This window comes from Ambystoma mexicanum, chromosome 6q (genome assembly GCF_040938575.1).
Source record: "Ambystoma mexicanum isolate Mex_15411 chromosome 6q, UKY_AmexF1_1, whole genome shotgun sequence".
Classification (NCBI taxonomy): Eukaryota; Metazoa; Chordata; class Amphibia; order Caudata; family Ambystomatidae; genus Ambystoma; species Ambystoma mexicanum.
The window spans coordinates 1,119,793,744-1,119,813,909 of record NC_090937.1 but is presented as its reverse complement, the minus strand read 5'-3'; the positions used below and the strand labels follow the sequence as shown (position 1 = coordinate 1,119,813,909).

The 20,166-nt window shown below is 47.5% G+C and overlaps 1 protein-coding gene across 3 annotated transcripts in view; it reads right to left on the bottom strand.

The window, feature by feature from the left end:
* The window catches only part of NFXL1 (nuclear transcription factor, X-box binding like 1), a 1,058,117-nt gene that overhangs the window by 439,619 nt on the left and 598,332 nt on the right, over positions 1-20,166 (bottom strand). The window lies entirely within an intron of this gene.

Sequence of the window (20,166 nt, the reverse complement as noted above, 5' to 3'; positions counted from 1 at the left end):
TGAATTTTAGGGCGTAAGAAAGCAGAAACTAGTAAAAAGCATTACAGACCTAGGGTTCCTAAACATATCACTAAAGGGGAATGAACCAGCTGTAGAAGATCAAAGAGCAACCTAAAAATAAAGTTGACATGCAACTGTAGCCATCTGTTGCTGATTTAACACCTCCTTGCACAATACCATCTACACAATACCAATGCCTCTGCTTTGCGCCCTTTGCAACTAATCCATAACAGAACTGCAAGACTTATCCTTGGCCTCAAGCCCAGGGACCGCATCTCTCTGGTGCTGAACTCCCTCCACTGGCTCCAAGTGGCTGCAAGGATCAAGTTCAAGACCTTCTGCATTGTCCACAAGGCTTTCTGGGACCTGGGACCTGCCTATCTGCAACAATGCCTACCTACATACTGTCCCTCCCGAGCCCTCCGCTCATGTACCTCCAACCTTCTGTGAGTGAGCCGGTTCTCCAAGCAGAGATTTGGAGGGAGATCTTTATCCTTAGCAGGGGCCTCCCTCTGGAATAGCCTCCCTGCCACCCTCCGTCTTGAGCCTGATCTCCTTAAGTTCCGGAAACTCCTTAAGACATTCCTCTTCTCTTCCTTCTCCATCCCTCTACCCTGCTAACCTCTCTCTCCACACTATCCCTCTCTCCCTCCTTTTTCACACAGCTTGCCGACTGTACCTCAGAGTCTCACAGGTCCCTGGCACCATCACCAGTCCTCTTGCACTTGCCACTGGGCCAGCACTTGCCTCATTACTACTGCACTTGGTCAATGACCCATGAGAATGCCATTCTCTCAGCACTTACCCAGTTTCTGACTAACTGGGCGCACTTGGATTCCCCCCCCCCCCCTCCTGTAGCATCTTTGCACTTGCACAATCTGAACATACCATGCCTTGAAGATAGTCTATCTTCCCTGTCTCCCCCCCACCTCCTTGCACGGTGGTGCCTCAATGCACTTGGAAAAACTGCAGAATCATCCCCAGACCCATTTGCTGTTATCTTTGCTGTTAATTGTATTATATGCACATACTCTGCCTGTGCAGACTCGCATCGTTCAGAAATTCAAGGCCTCTGAATGGCTGTTTTTTTCCCCTTGTTCCCTCCACGAAACGTATCTCAAATACAATTCCGAATGCTCAGTGCAATCACCTTGCTAGTTAATAGCAGCCACAAGCATGCATGGTCAATAAGTCCCCACAAATCCTAAAACCATTTCCTCTATAGACATTAGAGTATACATAAATGAATGCCTGACTCCTGCCCCAGAGCGTTGGGAATTAATGATTCCCACTAGAAAAAAGGACATTCATATAAGGATAAGGACCACTTTTTAGGTCTCATATATTAGTCCTAGGGACACAAGCAATTCAATTATTAATTTCAACAATCTCTTCTTTAGCTGGACTAATAGGACGCCATGACCATTCATAGTCTTAATAGTTTCAGACACTAAATGCCATCCATACATGAGGATTTATTACAAGGGGCACTCAAAATAACTTTTTTTTTTTTTTTAAATATATTTTTATTGTTTTTTCCAAGAAAACATACAACCAGTATCATCAACACGACAATCAATTAAATATCCACAATAATTTCCCATTCCCTCCCTCCCCAAGTGAACCCGGACCGGGGTTGCGCAGTCTGCTGCTGGCATTAGGGTGAGCCCGGGCTGTCCGGGTCCTCGCCTGAGGTGCTGGCTTCCTTAGGACTGAACAGGGCCGTCGTGAGGGCAATCCACTGCAGGAGGTCCTCCGAGTCATTTATTTTTTGCTGTCTTTGCGCCAGCTCCCAGGCCCCGGTTTCAGCCACAGTCCATCTGCGAAGGTCCTCCCACCATGTTACAAGTTTAGGGGCCCTGGGACACTTCCAGGCCATTGCGATGCGCCTTTTTGCGAGGATGTACATCAAGTCTTTGAGCCTGTTGAGAGGTTTGTTTTTTTTCCCTCGTGGGTACGAGCCCAATAGACATGCCTTGGGGGATTGCACGTCTAGCGTTATGTCCTCCTCTGCTACCTTGGTCTGAATTTGCGACCAGAAGGTTCGTATGTTCGGGCAGGCCCAAAACATGTGGGTCAGGGAGGCCGCGGGTTCTTGGCACTTGGGGCTCCGCACCACACCAGCGCCATTGAATCTCGAGATGACAGCTGGGGTAAGGTAGGCCCTATGGATGATGTAAAATTGGATAAGCTGGAATCGGGCATTCCTAGAAACCTTTTTGTGATAGTGTGTTATTGTTTCCCACTCCGTGTCGCCGAATAGTGTGTTCAGCTCGGCCTCCCATTTGCTCTTGCATGTGAGTTCGCTATGTGTGGTGTTGTCAATTAGGATCTCATAAAGCCTAGAGGTTTCGTGTCCCCCTTCTGCCACACCTATCAGGTTCTCTATGGCCTCGTGTCCGGCGCATTGGGATTCTGCATCCGGCCATCGCCTCCTAAGTCTGTCCAGCACCGCCCCGTATAGAAGGAACTGACCCAGTGGGACCCCAGTCAATTCGTGCAGCTCGGGAAATGTGTGGATGCCCTGGTCGTCCACCAGATCGCCCAGAGTGGCGACGCCGGAGGGTTCCCATATGTTCCGGATCGCCTTCCGGTCTTCCGGCCTAGTGGACATGATGGCGGCTATAGGGATCTGTGGGGAGTAGGGGTCGGACAGCTTGACCAACTTGCAGGCCCGACTCCAAATTTGAGTGCCTAGGCGGATGAGGTGCGCGTCCAGCGTTTTGGGCATTGGTCCGATCCAGAGGAGGTCCCTGAGCAGCCATGGTGCGTCTGGGGGCTGCAATAGGCGTGTATCCGTCATGGCATCATCAGCCATCCACTGGATCACGTGCTTAAGCTGGGCCGCTATGTAGTAGAGCTCAAAGTTAGGGGTGTTCAGGCCTCCCCTCTCGTACGGTCTTTGAGTAATGTCTAGGGCAACTCTGTGCCTCCCCTCCCGCCATAAGAGTTTCCTACATAGCATGGCCAGGTCTTTGAAAAAACGCTGGGGGATGTTGTAGGGGACGTTGGTGAAGAAATGTAGGAGACGGGGGAGTGCTACCATTTTAAGGAGTCCCGCCCTACCAGCCATCGAAAGGGGCAATTTGCACCATAGGTCGATTGATTTAGCCAGTCCCTCCTTAGCCCTGCCCGTGTTCAGAACATGTTCGGTCTCAGGGTCCCGGTGGATCACGACGCCCAGATATTTGAACGTAGTGGGTTCCCATTTAAGGGCCAGAGGGGGGAGGTGTTCTTCCTTGGTTCCACTAAGTGCAGCCAGGGGGAATAAGCAAGACTTGCTGTGGTTAATCTGGACCCCTGTGCATCTGTGGAACCCGTCTAGGGTTTCCAGGATGTAGGGGAGAAGGTGTTCGGGATCCCTCAGGTAGAGGAGCATGTCATCCGCATACATGGAGACAAGGTGGTTCACACCATTTATCGTTATTCCCCCGTCACCGTATTCCTGCCTAAGGTATGCTGCCACTGGTTCAATCGCTAAGATGTAAAGTAGAGGGGATAGGGGGCACCCTTGCCGAGTGCCCCTGGCCAGGCTCCATTTTTCAGAAAAGGTGTTGTTGGTACGCACTCTGGCGGTGGGGTTGGTGTAAATGAGTTTGACCCAGTTCAAGAAAGCCGTTCCGATCCCCATCTTTGCTAAGGTGGCATAAAGCCATGTCCATCGGACCGAATCAAAGGCCTTAGAGGCGTCGAGGGACACAACTGCATATTTACCGGGCATGCCGTTTGTGCTGTGTATCACGTGGTGCAGCCTTCGCAGGTTCTCGGACATAGAGCGACCCTGCATGTAGCCCGTCTGATCCTGGTGTATGAGGTACGGGACGGCTGCACGAAGCCTTCTGGCCAGTAATGCGGTGAGGATTTTGTTGTCTACATTCAACATGGATAGTGGGCGGTATGAGCCGCAGTCAGAGCTGTCCTTGTCGGGCTTAAGTAAGGGGATGATGGTGGCTTCAGTCATGGTGTCGGGGAGGTGGCCTATGTCATACGCCTCGTTATATACTTTGGACAACAGGGGGGCCAGTATGTCCTCATAGGCCTTATAAAATTCGCTCGGGAGACCGTCCGGTCCCGGCGTTTTACCCGAGGGCAATGACCTAATGGTGGCTGTGACCTCGTCGGGGGTGACGGGGGCTCCGAGGGGATCTGCCAAGTGGTCCTCCAGGCGTGGGAGCCAGATGGCGTCTAGGGCGTCTTCGATCGCGTGGTCAGGGGGCGGGGCTGGATCGGAGTAAAGGGTTTGGTAATATTGTTTGAACACTGCGTTGATACCCACTTGCGTGTGGAGGGTCAGGCCGTCTGTATTACGAATGGAGCAAATGGGGTATTTGGGGGTTTCTCGTTTATAAAGCCATGCAAGAAGCTTCCCGGGTTTATCGCCCAGGGCATGATTCCTCTCCGTGAATTTTGTATAGCTCAACTTCCCCAGCGTCTCCCAGTGTGTTAGGCATGTTTGTTTAAGATCAATCATCTTTTGCAGGTGGGCGGGATCAGGGGACGGGGTGGCTTCGAGATCTTGGAGTTCAGTCTCAGCGTGCGCTAGCAGGGACGTGACGGATTTTAGGGCCCCTCCAGCCGCGGCTATCATTTCCCCCCTAGTTACCACCTTGTAGGCTTCCCAGGCTGTGCCTAAGTATCTGACGCTATCAATGTTGGTCTGCCAGTAATGTGTGGAACCCTCCCTGATTTGTTCGCTGAAGGCTTTGTCTAACAGCGCTTCGCTCCTCAATTTCCACGTGGGGATGGGGGGCCTGGGCGTCGTGGTCACCCACGAGGTCATCAAAGGGGAGTGGTCTGAAAGTACCCTGGCTAGGTACTGCGTGTCCTCAAATCCCGCCACGTGCTCTTCGCTAATGAACAGGCAGTCTATCCTGGTATGGACCTTATGTGGGGGGGAGCAAAAGGAGTAGCCTCTGGTTTCGGGGTTTTGCACTCTCCACAGGTCTTTCAGGGCATATTGCTGCGTGAGGGCGTTCAATATCTTGGCGGATGGGGAGGGGTCCCCATGTTTACCATCCGACCTGTCTATACGAGGGTTCAGGGTACAGTTGTTGTCACCTCCCCATATCGTTATGCATTCATTACTCGGGGTCAGCCGAGCGTACAGCGAGCGAAAGAAAACAGTGGCATCATGATTCGGGGCATAGGTGCAAATCAGGCGGACGTCCCGCCCCTCTATGGTGCCCTGAACCAGGGCCATCCTACCTTCATTGTCCGTTTTGGTGTGGGTCAGCTTGACTGGGACAGAGGGGGCGATCCATATCAAGACGCCTCTGGCGTAGGTGGAGTAGGGGGAGCCCACTAGGGTGCCCCGCCAGACCTTGGCCAACGCTGCAAGCTTAGGGCCACATAAGTGGGTCTCCTGAAGGAGGGCGATTCCGACCCTGTGGCGTTTCATGTAGGCGTGGATGCGGCGCTGTTTGATATAGCTGTTTAGCCCCCTGACGTTCCAGGACATGACTCTGATCCTCTCAGCCATGGTCTGTGTGTGGTCGTGCGGCTGTGGGAAGCGTGAGGTTGAGGGGTTTGACGAACTTGGTCGTCCTGGTTGCAATTCCGCTGCGCTTGGTCCCGGTCCGGTTTGTGTCCAATTCAAACTGCGATCCCAACTTGGGGTTCAAACCCCCACAAACAACAACGTCTAACTTAACAAAAAACACAACTTCAAACATAACACGTCTAGCGAGGTTGCCCTTGCTCTGACATCCCCGTTTCTGCCCCATCAGACCAGGGTCTTCCGGTGCCCTACGGGCGGGTGAACTCACCCAAAGTATCCTGGGGATAGGAAAGGGGCTGCCTCCGAAGGTGTTGTCAGGAGGTGTGCCACGACCGGCGCGGCTCCGGTTCCATCAGTGTCGCCACGTCTATTGTCATATGAATGTACGATCGGCGACTGCAGTCAATGAGTGGAGAAGTTCCTTTGTTGCGGGCGGCTAGGGCCCGCGCTGCTTCCGTTCGATGTCCGGGATCTGTTCTCTGTCCATCCATTCGCAGGCCTCTGCTGGGTTATCAAATAAGTGGGCCTTGTTGTTGCGCAGGACCTTGAGTCTAGCCGGGTAGAGGAGTAGATAGCGCAGGCCTGCTTCCTTGAGTCTCGCCTTGGTGTGGTGGAACTGGGCCCTGCTCCTTTGAACCTGCAGGGTGTAGTCAGGGTAGATTGCTATCTTTGCGGCGTCCCTCTGTATGGATCCGCCCATCCTGGTGAAGGCCAAAATGGATTCCCTGTCCCTATAGTTGAGGACTTTGGCTATTACGGGTCTTGGTGGGGTCCCCGGTGGGGGCCTCCTGGCTAAGGAGCGATGGGCTCTTTCAATAGTGAAGCCCTGCGACAGTTTCCCGGCCCCAATTTCCTGTATGAGCAGGTTCTCGACGTAGTTAGTAGGGTCGTTGCCCTCGATGCCCTCGGGCAGGCCGATAATTCTGATATTGTTTCTGCGGGCCCTTCCTTCGGCCTCCTCAGCCCTGTCCTCTAGGTTCTTCACTTTCTGCGCCAAAATGTCTACATCCTTTAAAAGTTGAGTTTTGGCATCGGTATTGTCTCGGACTTGGATCTCGAGAGCGTCCGTTCTGCCGGTGATAGAGCGCACATCCTGCCTCAGTAAATTCAGGTCGATCGCAACCGCATCAATCTTGTCCTCCATGGTTTTCTGGAGTGTCTTGATGGCCTCTAGCAGTTGGGAGTTGGCTGGCTCGGGTCTCGCGGCGCCCGGCACCTCCACAGGGGCAGAAGCCTCCGCGGGTCCGATCGCTCCAGCGGCCGCAAAGGACTCCATGGTAGTTTGGCGGTGTCTGCTTCGGGCGCCCTTAGTGGTCATGTCCTATCTTCGTGGTCCGTCAGGCCTCGGCAGGCACTACACAGTCTGTGTCCGATGGCGCCGTGCTGGGGATACTTCATGGGGGGGGTTGTGCGTCGGCCGCCCGCCGGGCTACGCCAGTGGGCCGCTCAGCAGGGCCCGGTGAGGGTGTAGTTAAGGCCGCATCAGGCGCTCCCCCCTCCGTCTCCTCGCTGCTCTTCTTCGGGACACAGGAGCACAAGTCTCAGCTTAGGCAATCTCTGCCACTTCAGATCGAGTTCCATAAAGGCTGGCCCCTTGCGGGTTCCTCCCGGTCGGTCACAGGGCTCCGCTACAGCGTCAGGCTGGGCATCATCATGGCCGCCATTTTCTGTCCTCGTACGACGTTCCGTTTCTTTTCGATGGTGCGGGCCCTCAGAGGGTCGTGAGGCTCCCAAACTTCGTCAACAGGCGGAACACTCCTTCACACGACCTATATTCTGTTTTCAAGTGGCTGCAGTCAAGTTTAAGCGGTAGTTGGTGGCGGATCCATAATCGTATCGAGCGGAGCTGCGCCGAACACGTCCTTCCTACATGGCGGTTAGCCACGCCCCCCTCAAAATAACTTTTATTGGGGGGGAAAACATTAATCGCCTTGTAATACGCATCTTGTGCCAACCCCCGCTTGCACAGTCTATCGAGCGAGTCACAAAACTTCACCTCACACAGGCATTTGGGTAACGCAAGTAAACAGCTTCTCATGTGCCAAACATGTCTAACCTCATCATTTATTAAGTGGGTAAGTCTTAAACATATTGTTATTGGGTTTCACAAACGTCCACCTTTGGTAGGACTTTTACAAGACTCACAATTGGGACACAGGCTCCACCTCCCTGTATAGGCCTAAAACACACAAGTTATTTTAGCAGCAATGGCTGAGCAGCCAGGCTTTTCTTAGGAGGGAGGAGCTGTAGGGAGGTACAAAGAACTTAAGAGTATATGCATAGGCTAAAAAAAACAGTAACACACTAAAGTTATATAAAAGATAATGGTTTATTTTATATATACACTAAGGTAAAGGTGATTCCTGAGAAAGGTAAGTACTACAACACACAAGGAGTACATTTGAAAAAACAATGAAATATTCACAGTAATTGAAACACTTTTGTAATTCTATGAGAATGACCGTATGCAATTCAAAATGAAGTAAAATACTTTTTTAATAATTGTTTCAGGTAAGAATGAATGGAACACAACCAACATAAAGCAGGTAAAAACTTTTTCAACACTTGTTATACTTTTCAGTCCATCCCTATCTAGGTATGAGTGTCTCAGAGTCAGATTGGAGAGTTGAACAGGCAAGACATGAGCTGCAGAAAGTCAGTAGTTCCAGAGGAAACTTCTGTAACAAGTAAGTAAAGCTTTTTGGTTGGAAAAATGGCTGAGGGACTACGGAGAAGGCTCCCTGAAGGCACACAGGCATTAGGCCTGGGTGCACATGAATGGGCGAACTCCCAAATACACAAATCACTTCTGCAGCAACACAGGAGCAGCAAATCAGCTCAGTACCTTGAACAGGAAGAAGATACACCACAATGCCCCCACAATCCAGCAGCAGCAGCCCCAGTCACCGTATTCTTGATCAGGCAGATGAAAGAAGGGACACTGGAATGGATCTCGAAGCAGCAGTCGGGTGAAGAGGCCCCAAGAAAAGGATTCTTTGTGGTTCTGTGATTTTGCCACCGTTTTCAAAGCACCAGTGAAGAACGGTTAACGCCCGGTTGATTCACCTCGCATTCTTGGTCCAGCACTCTGGTGGAGGGACTTCAAGGAGTGGAATCTTACCTCTAAGAGGTCCAGAAGGAGTCCACCAAAGTTTCGGGAGTCGATCGCTGCAAGGCGATGCACTGCACAAGGGCCACAGGTCCCAGGGTATTGGCGGTTTGCAGCCGGTGAAGGTCACAGCTCGTCATAGGATGGCTCAAAATGCAGGTCGTCCTGAGACTGATTGGTCCCACTAGTCTACGGGAGAGAGTCGTCCTTTATGGGGTCCTCCTGAAACTTGCAAGGGGTTGGACAGCAGGGGTTACTGAGAAGGCATCTCTGGTCATCTGGAAGTGGCTGGAGGCATCTCTCCTCTTTTTACTCATCGATTCTTCAGTTCCAGTGATCAGCTTGCCATCAGCCTCGGGATCTATGCATCTTATGCAGGAACCCAGCCAATCAGCACCCATGCACCATTTAAACTGTGGTTGGTGGCTGTCCTTTTAGGACAGCTAGCCTCCCAGTTGGAACTGGTTCCAGGCAGGCTCACCAGAAGACAAAGAACAGCAGAGTTTCGTAGTCCTCCCCTCTTTCCGGTCCTCACAGACACACTGGCACCTTGGCAGGCTTCACAAAGGCATCCCATCAAAGACAAAAGTCAAACCATGACCTCCCCCACCCTGCAAAGTAGAATAAGGACCATGAAAGGACAAGCCATCTTGAATTGGCGAAAAAAGAAAACTGTCACCATTTTGGGACAATGTTGACCCTTCTGTGCACTACAGCAGCTGCGAGTACAGCCTGGGAGTAAAAATTGCACAAAAGTAGATAGGATAAAAACACTGCCACGAGCCATTCAGATTAGCTTGTCACTGTAAACAAAAGGTTACAGGAGCAGTGAGAAAGGGGATACAGTGTAACCCCTCAGCTCTCCACATAAGGTGTGGTGTGCTGATCTCACAAAAGAAAAGATAGGAAGGATACTAAATAACACCCTGCCATTGGGAACATGTGTTCCCACAAGGAAAATACCAAAAGATAAAAAGGGAAGCCAAGGGGTGTTAGGCAGAATCCTGTGCAGTGCCCTTAGGGACCACTACACACAATTAAGACTATAGGTGGCAATACAAGTTTTACCTTTGCTACAAGCCTGTACTACTATGTCAGAGTGGTAGCAGTGGCAGATCAGCCAGGTTTATCTCAAGAGTATATGAGCAGTAGCAGAGATTACACAAAGGGACCACAATTACTGTGACTCAAGCAAACACTGATTCAAGGTTTCAGGTAGAAAACTTTAAGTACATTTATTTTTAAACCATTCGTTATAAACACAACACTTCTATTAAACTTAATCACAAACCACACGTCAAGTATACTACAACTAACAAATTCACTTTGTACAGTATGTGTCAAGGTAAGTACCCTGTGTTGGAATGAACCAGTGTTATGAACAAAACACGTTACTGTGAACACGATTGCGATCACTTTTTGACAGTTCGGTCTACTAAATAAATGCGTATCCGTGACATGAAATGCTACCGGGGCAAAAACACACTTAGCACGAGATACCCAGAGGGAGTTGGAGGCAAAAATCACAGGCAATATTTTGGTTAGGTAGACAGAATCGAGAAAAACTCAGAGACAAGAGTTCAAAAGACTAAGGGCCGGAGCCAGGGTCAAGTGACACCGGGGGCTAGTTGCCGAAGATCACACAGTCAGATAGTTCACGATTCAACGTAGCCAAAAGTACTTCGATATTGTCAATGTTCGTAAGCAAAAGTTATAAGAAGGAGGGAAGACAAGGGCAAGCCTTGGAAATGAAGAAAAGGGGTTCACCCAGTTTCCTCAAGCAGAACACAGTACCTTATTCCAATGGAGCAGCTGGTGCTCTGGCAGTTGTTCCTGTTGGTTTCCCGCAGACCCACGATTCCTGGAGCTTCGTTGTGAAGGAGGACATCTGAAGGGGGTCTGCACCACACAGGGATGAAGCCGGCAGCAGCGACACGAATAAAAGGTGCACTCCTTAAAAACAGGAGAGGTTCTTCAAATAGCTATCCGGACCACTACAGCTGTGTGCAGCGATTTCGACCAAGGAAGAGGATCCTCTGGCTGTGGAAGATGAGCTGGTTATCCCCACCAGGCTCAAGGGAAGACGACTCCAGACTGGATCGTCTCCTAGTCGTTGAAGGGTAGATAGCTCAGGACTGCAGCAGGGCTTCACCGGGACGGGATAGTTGCAGAAGCCGTCGTTCTCTCTGCTTCTCTTCGGTTCCTTGTAGTTCCAGTGGCGACTCTCTGACTTCTAGCCCAAGAGACCTGCCTTTTATGCGCAAAACCCCCATTCACACAGCGTGGCTGTCGATCACCCAGCAGGGGGGTTGTCCAGCCCGGACAACCACCTCAGCCAATCATGGCAAAGTGCGACTTGGGTTTCCTAGGATACCCTGTGCAGGGGGTGACTACACCCCTCCCTCACATTCAGCCCACCTAGACACCCAGGCCCCTGTTGGAGGGCTTCTTAGCAGAAGCCCGACAAAAGACGGTGAACAAAGAAGGCGAAACTAGTTTGCTGCGCAAAGTAAAACACAAGAAGGACTTTAACAAAAAGAAATGGCGAATAAACCCAACCGGAGCCAAAAGAAAGACGATTTGGTCCAGCGGGTTTATGTTCGAGGCTAATATAATAGCCAAGAACAATATCACGTTTATCTAATATAATCGCGGTAAGAAAGTTAGGGTAGATACCACTGCCACCTGCCAAGTCTAAATGTTAAAAGAGCAAAACAATGCTCTAGGAGGTACAGATAAAAAGGGGTACAAATTAACCCTTTCCAGTACTCCATGGAGATGGGGTGTACTGGATCTGTGGTAGATTGACTAAGTAAAGTTAATGGCAACTTTTCTGGGGGACTGTTGTCAGCCTCAGAAATGGAGTCGGGGGAAGTCTCAAAGACAACCCTGTGCCACGGCACTGAAGGTGCTGTGTGACACACAAAAGAAGGGGGCTACTGAAGTGGTGTACTTCAGAGTCCACAATCACAAAAACAGAAATACACATGGCAAAACACAGGTAAGAGTGTGGTAAAAGCTCACACTCTTACCAAGTGGAAAAAAAATAAACTCCAGAAGTCCAGCAAAGCTGCTGGGGGACTCACTAGGTGAGGGAAATTTGCCATAAATGAGAATTCTCCCTAACAAGGGGCTCCCAGCGACACTGCACACAGAGTGCCGTGTGCTGCAAAAGTCAAAGACAGATGCCACCAACCTTGGAGGAAAGAAGGACTCCAAGAAAAAAGTATACAAAAGGATCCCAAAGATGGGGTAAAAGAATAACTGAGTGTGGAAAAAGGTTCCCACTTGCTCAGGAGAACTGACAAAAAATGCATTAGTCCAGCAAAAAGTGCTGAGGGACTCTCATGTGAAGCAGTGTTCACATAAAAATAAAAATCTACCCAACACACATAGTTCCATCTATACACTTATCATGGACTATGGGGTGCACAGAAATCCGGTCCCATGTCACACAAGCTATGGGACAAGGATCAACATAATGCTAAATACTTCTTCGGCATGACAACTGAGTGAAGCATCCCCAAATTAAATACAAAAGGTACATAAAGCTATATATAAACGGTTATCCTGTGCACTGCTTTTCTGTGAAATTATACGTTTTTGTATATGCCTAGTCTTCTGAAACATGGACCTCTTAGCTTTTGAGGCTAAAGGTTCTACCTCAGGGCATGACACAGTAACTGTTGTCTGACAAAAACGTGTCTGACCCTAGATTTAAGGAGGAGGGAAATATGTTCTATAATGGGTGATAGAATAATGGGTGATAGAAATAAAAACAAATGCCGGGAATTTTTTAAGGAGGAGGGAAATTTAAGGAGGAGGAAAATATGTTCAATAATGGGTGATAGAAATAAAAACAAATGCCGGGAATTTTTTTTTGCAAGACTTGTAACTTGTAGTGAAGAGTAAAGGTGAGGACTTCCTTACTCTTACTTGATTACAAAACTATAAAGGCTCCATGTGGAGGGGTGCAGGCTAAATGAGGTGGACAGCCTGAAGAAATTAACTTCCTGAACATTGTTTTTGCAACAGTAACTGACGATTCGCAACACGACAACAGGGAATTATTCTAAGCATGTGAATTTCTCAAACAGACGGTCCAGAATAACTACAAAAAATGAAGGCAAAAGCTCAATGGGAGTTGGGTAATGGGTCTGCTCTCATCCCCCTTGAAGGTAGTGAGCAAACAACACCCATTCATGCAACAAATATCATTCAAACAAATTGATCAGTCAATGGCTGACTATCCCTACAAGCACACTAAGGCAATTCGGAAGGAGTCTAGCACACAAAATAAGCATATTCACACTGTCCCAGGCAGGCATCTGCATACGTCAGTCAGCACTGGTTTAAGCCTGACTACAGGCCTGAGTCCTGGGTTATAGGAATCCAGGACCAAAGATGGCCACCTCATCTAAAACACACAAAGAGGGACAATGGCTAGTTATGGGAGCCCTCAGGTCTTCAAGGCAACAAAGGCAACCTCCATTTTGTGAAATGAAAGAGATGAAATGGCTTCCACCACACAAGCCAAAAAGATATCACCAGCAGAGGGTACTATGGTGTACCTTTGTGGTACCCCTGCCTTAGGCGTCATAAGGATTCTTAAGACAGAGCACACAAAACCCAGCCACTCACTAAGTGAAACACTGGATTAAGCCTGGTTGGGTGAAAAAATAAAGTCCAAAACACATAAAAACAAGCTAAAAGTACAGTGGGATAGCTCATCAGGTAAAATCACAGATCCATCCCTACTGCCATGGCCTGACGTAATGCAGGCTTTCCTGGGTCTAATATAATTTCATAAATAGCTTGGCATTGAAGATAAATGGCTATCATTAAGTGCTAACACCATGTAAGCCCACGTCCTTGGCTTTGTCTTCGGAATGCTATGCACCCGACAGTTGAAGCCTGTTAAGATGGATTTTCAGAATCTACCCTGCGAGTGTAAACAGGGAGAAGACACTGATATATAGCCAAACTCAATCAATCAAGCAAGAGTAGTGGAGCACCAAGGTTTATACTCAGTCAGGTGTGAGAGTGGTCTAGGGCTACGACACACAGAGCACTCCAATAATTCAAGTTCGACAGAATATGTACAAAATATACTAGGCCTTTGAATGCTATCTCAGGTACGTATTGTCACACAATTACTAAGATATATCGCTGCCCTATAGTTAAGGTGATACCTATGAGTTACAGGAAACCAGAAAATTCTATTAATAATAACTTTTGACTTGCAGGATGGATTTGGCTGATATTTCCCCAAACAAAATGTTTGTCACAGATCCCCCAGACTGGACATCTTGGGAAAGATTTTAAATATTTTAAAATGTTTTCGTCATACTCTCATTCTCTTTCCCATAGAAATATTTTGGGAAAGCCGAAGTGCAAAAACTGCTGGGTGGATTGGACCAGATAAGAAACAACTTGGGAACAAAGCTTTGACTCGATTTTCAGGGGTACATCCATCCAGTAGTTTTTTAAATGTTTCACGGGGAAGGTGGGGTGCCACTTCTCCCCAGAAAAAATAGCTATGTCTCCCATGGTGCTTTGCAGCAGAGAGGCTTTTCAGAAATGAAAAACTGGCACTTTTTTTTGCTCGATGCAAGCGATTACCGAGGGAATGCGAAAACAAAAAGTGCTCAAAAGGCTATTTGGAGGAGGAAAAGGGATGCAATTCCAGCAGGCCAGAGGTGGAGGGGGAAGTTGGAATTTTGGGTGTGGTCTGGAGAGCTAGTTATCATTATCGGGTGAAGGCCATGACTAGTGGGCCCCAAAGAAACCTATTGGTACAACATGTACAGTGGCCACGGTCAAAGGCCATGGCTAGTGGGCCCCAAAGAAACCTATTGGTACAACATGTACAGGGAGCACGGCCGCAAGCGGTGGCCACTGACCATAGGCGAAGGCCAGGGCTAGTGGGCCCTGGAAAAAAAAAAAAACTATTGGTGCAACATGTACATTGGCCATGGCCGAAGTCCATAGCTAGTGGGCCCCAGAGACACTTACTGGTGTAACGTGTACAGTGTCCAAGCTGAAAACCATGGCTAGTGGGCAGTGGCTACAGCCAAAATTCCATGGTTTCCGGGCCCCAAAAAAACGTGTACAGTGGCCAAAGCCACAGGCCGTAGCCAGTGGCCATGGCTAGTTTGCCCAAATGGAACCTACTGGTGCAACATATACAGTGGCCACGGCTGAAGGCCATGGCTAGTGGGTCCCAAAGAAACTATAGTATAACAAAACTCTTGACATTCCATGAAAAAACATTAGTTAAGAGTTAAAGTGATCGGATACAATGCAAAAAAAAACATAGCAACAAAACCTTTGAAATTCAGTGGAAAAAACCTTGGTTAAGAAAGTTCAGGGGATCAGGTTTAACACAACAAAACCCTTGAAATTCAGCACTTGCATTTCAAGCAAGTCCACATTAACTTTGCGCCTCCTGTTGCGCAGCGTATGATCACATGGATGACATCACAGATGAGATCACTGGTGACATCATACATGAAATCACTGATGATATCAATAATGACATATCCATTACTGATTATATAAACTAGAATACTTTTGTTGCCCACTTGTAATACATATTCTAATTTATTACACTTAACAACGTGACATGAAACAAAATAGTCATACACAAGCATCATATGATTGCGTGTGGAGAATTCATTTGTAGTACTTATCAACTTATACAATTTAAAATAAAAATATGTAACGTTATACAAATGGTTTGCATTTCATATATTAGTAAGCAATTACAATACTTTATTGCAGGGAAAGTACTTGATCCAGCTAAATCTTTCAGGTATTTCAAATAAAATATATGTAGATATAGTAGTTAAAAAAACAAGAATAAGGATAGAAGTAGAAACATGTTCCATAGTAAGTGTTATGAAAATGGTCAATGTTCACACAAATGTACTATTCTCCTTACTGTAATAACATTACATGAACACAAAAAATAGTCTCATAAAAAGAAAGTATGTGCTTGTGTGCATTGTGATAGTATAGAATCTATGAATTTGAAGTTTGGTTAATTTACAACAAAAAAAAAAATCTTACTAATACTACATAATTACATTTATAGACAAGAAACAAAGATTATAAAGTAAATATTTAATTATAGACATAGCAATTGGATTTCTAATATTCTTAGTAATTTCTTTTGAAAACAATTATTCAAATATAACAGATTTTCTTCCAATGTACATAAATGATGATCTACTATTCTTCTTTGTAATAATGCCAGTATGTACTTATAATTGTATACCTTATGTTAAGTTTAAAGAAACAAGGATAGACTACAATGTACTGTGTAAGTATGCAAGTATGAATTTGATACTAGAGTACAGGCTTGTGTACACGGGCCAAAGAGCATGTTTTTAATAACACGGTAGGACCACTAAAGGTCCTAAGCCTACCGCTCCCTCTAGTGGCGACAACAGGCAAAGCTGTGCACATTGGACCACTGTATATCCTTAGGCAACAGCTCCCTCTTGCGACGCATTCCGTGTGTTCGGATAGCCTCTACTGAGCATAATGGCTTTGGACAAACATACATCTGGCCTTTTATTATATATAGTGAAATGGAGTGGCTGGAGTTTGTTGGCAGACTCAATAACAACAAACAATCTCTGCTTCACTGAATCTCACAGCAGAAAATCTATGGTTTTCCTAGATGATGTTGTCAAACAGAATGATGGGTTCCTAAGTACATCCTTGCATAGAAAAGGCACTGGGTCAAACATTAATTTACATGGTAGCAGCAGCCATTTAAAATGTCTTATCTGGAGAATACCATATGGCAAATGTATTCACACGAGAGGAAACTGCTCGATTTTGGAGACTTATGATGAAGAGAGTAAGACCACTGCATGGGGTTTCTGCTACCAAGTCTACCCTAAGAAAGTGGTTGAGAGAGCTTATTTAAAAGTATGTTAAATTAGCATAGACAGTTTGTTATCTTCTAGGAACCAGCTGCAAACACGGAACGGGGTGAAGGAAGAAATCAGATGCATTCTCGGTTTTGACAAAGCTGCCAAAAATGTAAAAGATTCTATGCAAAAACTGGCATGTTTTGAAGTTGGACAAGAATATTGCAGCCATTATGAGTAAACAAGCGAATATCAGCTATTGTAGATCGATATCTATCAGAGATATGCTTGTATCTAGTTAAATGAAAGGTGAGGCAAGAACAGATGGCAGTGAATCATTGGAGACATCAGTAATGAGTTTTTCGCAAATGCACAAAATGTAAGGTTTGTAGATTTGCACAAGATACTACCCTAGTTCTTATACCCATCTTGTATTGGGACACCAAGTAAGGATAAGCTCTACGATAACCTGTAATACCCAATTTGTGGTGTATGCTTTAATATGTCTGTGTATGAAGCAGTACATTGGCAGCGCGATCTTCAAATATAAAATGTGCATTCTTCAACATATCAGAGCAATCAAACACAATGACCAAGCATACCACATTATCATGAAAAACATGAGGGCCAAGCAGAAGGTTTAAAATTCTTTGGGTTAAACAGTATAGAATTGTCACCTATAAGCAGTTGCATTTGAAACAATGGGAGACCAAGTGTATTATAGATTGAGACACAGTACCCAAAAGGTCATAATATTGATGAAGAGTTGTACACTTTTTTAGGAACGTGATTCTCATTTGTTTATGTTATTTGTTTGGGATATGTCTTTATTGGTGTATGGTTGACAAGTAGATTTGCTCATTTGGACTTTTTCCCTTTATCTTTTGGCATTTTTCTTCCTTCCTTCTCACTTTCTTTAGTGTTTTTTCCGTATATTTTTTTCATTTTGGATATATTACCTAATACTTTTTTGCTGTTTGGGGTTTTAATAGAACAAAGATATGGTATGAGCACTGTCCAATGCGTTCTTTTTTGTTACAATTTAACTCATTGTCAATACCCTTCATTTCACTTCATTGCAAAGAACAAGTTACTTTCTTACATGGTAACGTTTTTTCGATGGGATGGTCCGATGACGTATTCCACATCCATGACAGTAATCACCACAGCTGTGCTGCTTCGGAAAAGTTTCGGCGTCTGCGTCGATTACGTCGATACGCTGTCCTCCAGGGCCTCCGTCGAGCCGACGTCACCGAATGTTATAAGTAGGACGCACAACGCCCGTAGCCTCAGTTGTAGTTTTTTCCCCCCAATGTGTGGCACCAATCTTCTGCCAGTATGACTACAGAAAGCCTTGCGGAAACGAAAGCTGCAATCGCATAAGAAATTCTGTAGAGGGACAGGCAGGGAGGGAGCGATGTACGTCGTTGGACCGTTCCATCGAAAGAACGTTACCAGGTAAGAAAGTAACTTGTTCTTCGAAGGGATTGGGTCCTCCGACGTATTCCACATCTATGACAGACTCCCAAAGCAGTACCAACGTCTGGAGGTGGGAAAAAAAATTAGAATTTTAGAATGCCCAATTAAATTGCAGAATAGTGGACAGCCTTGCCAAAGGCCAAATCTTGCCCATGGATAGAATCCAGGGAGTAGTGTTTGACAAAAGTATGCACAGAGGCCCAGGTGGCTGATTCGCAAATGTTACGAATGGGAACACCCCTCTGCAGAGCGGTAGAGGCAGCCACAACTCTAGTGGAATGGGCCCGTAAGCCCACTGGAGGGTCCTTACCCGCCAAGCGGTAACATTCAGAAATTGTCAAGATAATCCATCTAGACAAAGTCTGTTTAGTAACAGCTTGTCCCAAACGCCAAAAAGAGCTGATCGTCCACTCTGACCCGGGGCATGCGTGAGATGTAGAAACTTAAAGCTCTCCTAGGATCCAACCTATGGAGCCTCTCCTCTTCCTTCCCAGGATGCGGAGGAGGATAGAACGCCGGAAAAACAAACTTCTGGCTTAAATGAAATTCTGATGCAACTTTCGGAAGAAAAGAAAGACAACCCTGTCCTTATGGAACTCAGTGAAGGGTGGCTTAACGGAAAGTGCCTGCAACTCACTCACTCTGCGAGTGGAAGTGACCACAACTAAAAATACAGTTTTCAAGGTAAGCAATCTCAAAGGACAAGAATGTAAAGGCTCAAACGGAGCTCCCACCAGGAATTTTAGAACCAGGTTCAAATCCCAACCGGGCACCTGGAAAGGTGACGGTGGGAACACATTAGTCAGCCCTTTGAGAAACTGAGAAATCAAAGGAATTTTAAAATAATAAAACTCCTCAGACGAGCGCTTCAATATGGACAGCGCCGCCAGGTAACCTTTAATGGTACCCACTTGCAGACCCAGTGGGCTAACGAAAGCAAAAAAGACAGAACCACAGGAATGGCACATGAAAAGGGATCCACATTCTTGACCCTGCACCAGTCGCAAAACTTTCTCCAACGGCAACGGTACAAGGACTTAGTTGCGGGCCTTCTGGCCGAAAGCAACACCTCCCTCACGTCCTCAGGGAGGTCCCAATCCTTATACCTCAACCTTTCAGAAGCCATGCATGAAGGTTGAGGGACTTGACCTCTTGATGGAGAACCTGACCCCACTCCCGTGAGAGTAGATCGTCTCGGTAGGGAAGACAGCGTGGAGGGCAGATGGACATGTCTAGAAGGTCCGGGTACCACGTTCTCCGGGCCCATGTCGGAGCAAAGGTATCATCCGGGAACTGAACCTCCGCAACCTCCGTAGTACTTGCGGAATGACGGGGAATGGAGGAAACGCGTACAGCAGTGGGAAGGACCACTCCACTACGAACGCGTCCCCCAAGGCTCCTCTTGGAGGAAATTCCCACGAGCAGAATCTTTCACATTTCCGGTTGACACTGGTGGCGAAGAGATCCACTTGAGGGGTCCCCCAAATGGCAAAGATCTCCAGGAGAATCTCTTGAGCCAGCTCCCACTCGTGAGAGACTGTGCTCAGCCTGCTCAGAGCGTCCGCCACCCCGTTTTCGTCTCCGGCCAGATGAACTGCTGAGATCGAAATTTCCTGCTGGATGGCCCAGAACCAGAGCTGCATCGCCTCTCTGCACAGAGAAAGTGACCCTGCCCCCCCCTTTTTGTTGAGGTAGTGCATGGCCACTGTGTTGTCTGTCAGAATCAGGACATTCTTCCCTCGCACAGTCGGCAGAAAAGCCATCAGGGCTAGCCTGATGGCCCTCAGCTCCAACAGATTGATATGGAGTCTGGACTCCGACGGAGACCAACGACCGCTGACTCAACTCGTTGGCATGAGCTCCCCAACCCGTGAGGGACGCGTCCGCCATGATCGTTACCTCCGGCCAGGGTAGCCAAAATGGAGCCCCCTCAACAGATTGCCTTCGACGGCCCACCACAGAAGATCCTGGCTGACCGAGGGCGGCACCTGAACGGGGTCCAACATCCTGCCGGAGGACTGCGACCACTGGAGCTTGAGAGCCCATTGCAGAGATCTCATCCGCAACCTGGCCTCTGGCACCAAAAGAATGCAGGATGCCATGAGGCCGAGCAACCTCAAGAACTCGAACGTCGGGAGATTCTGGTCATGTTGAAACTTGTGCACCATCTTCAGAATGTGATGAGCCCTCACCTGGGG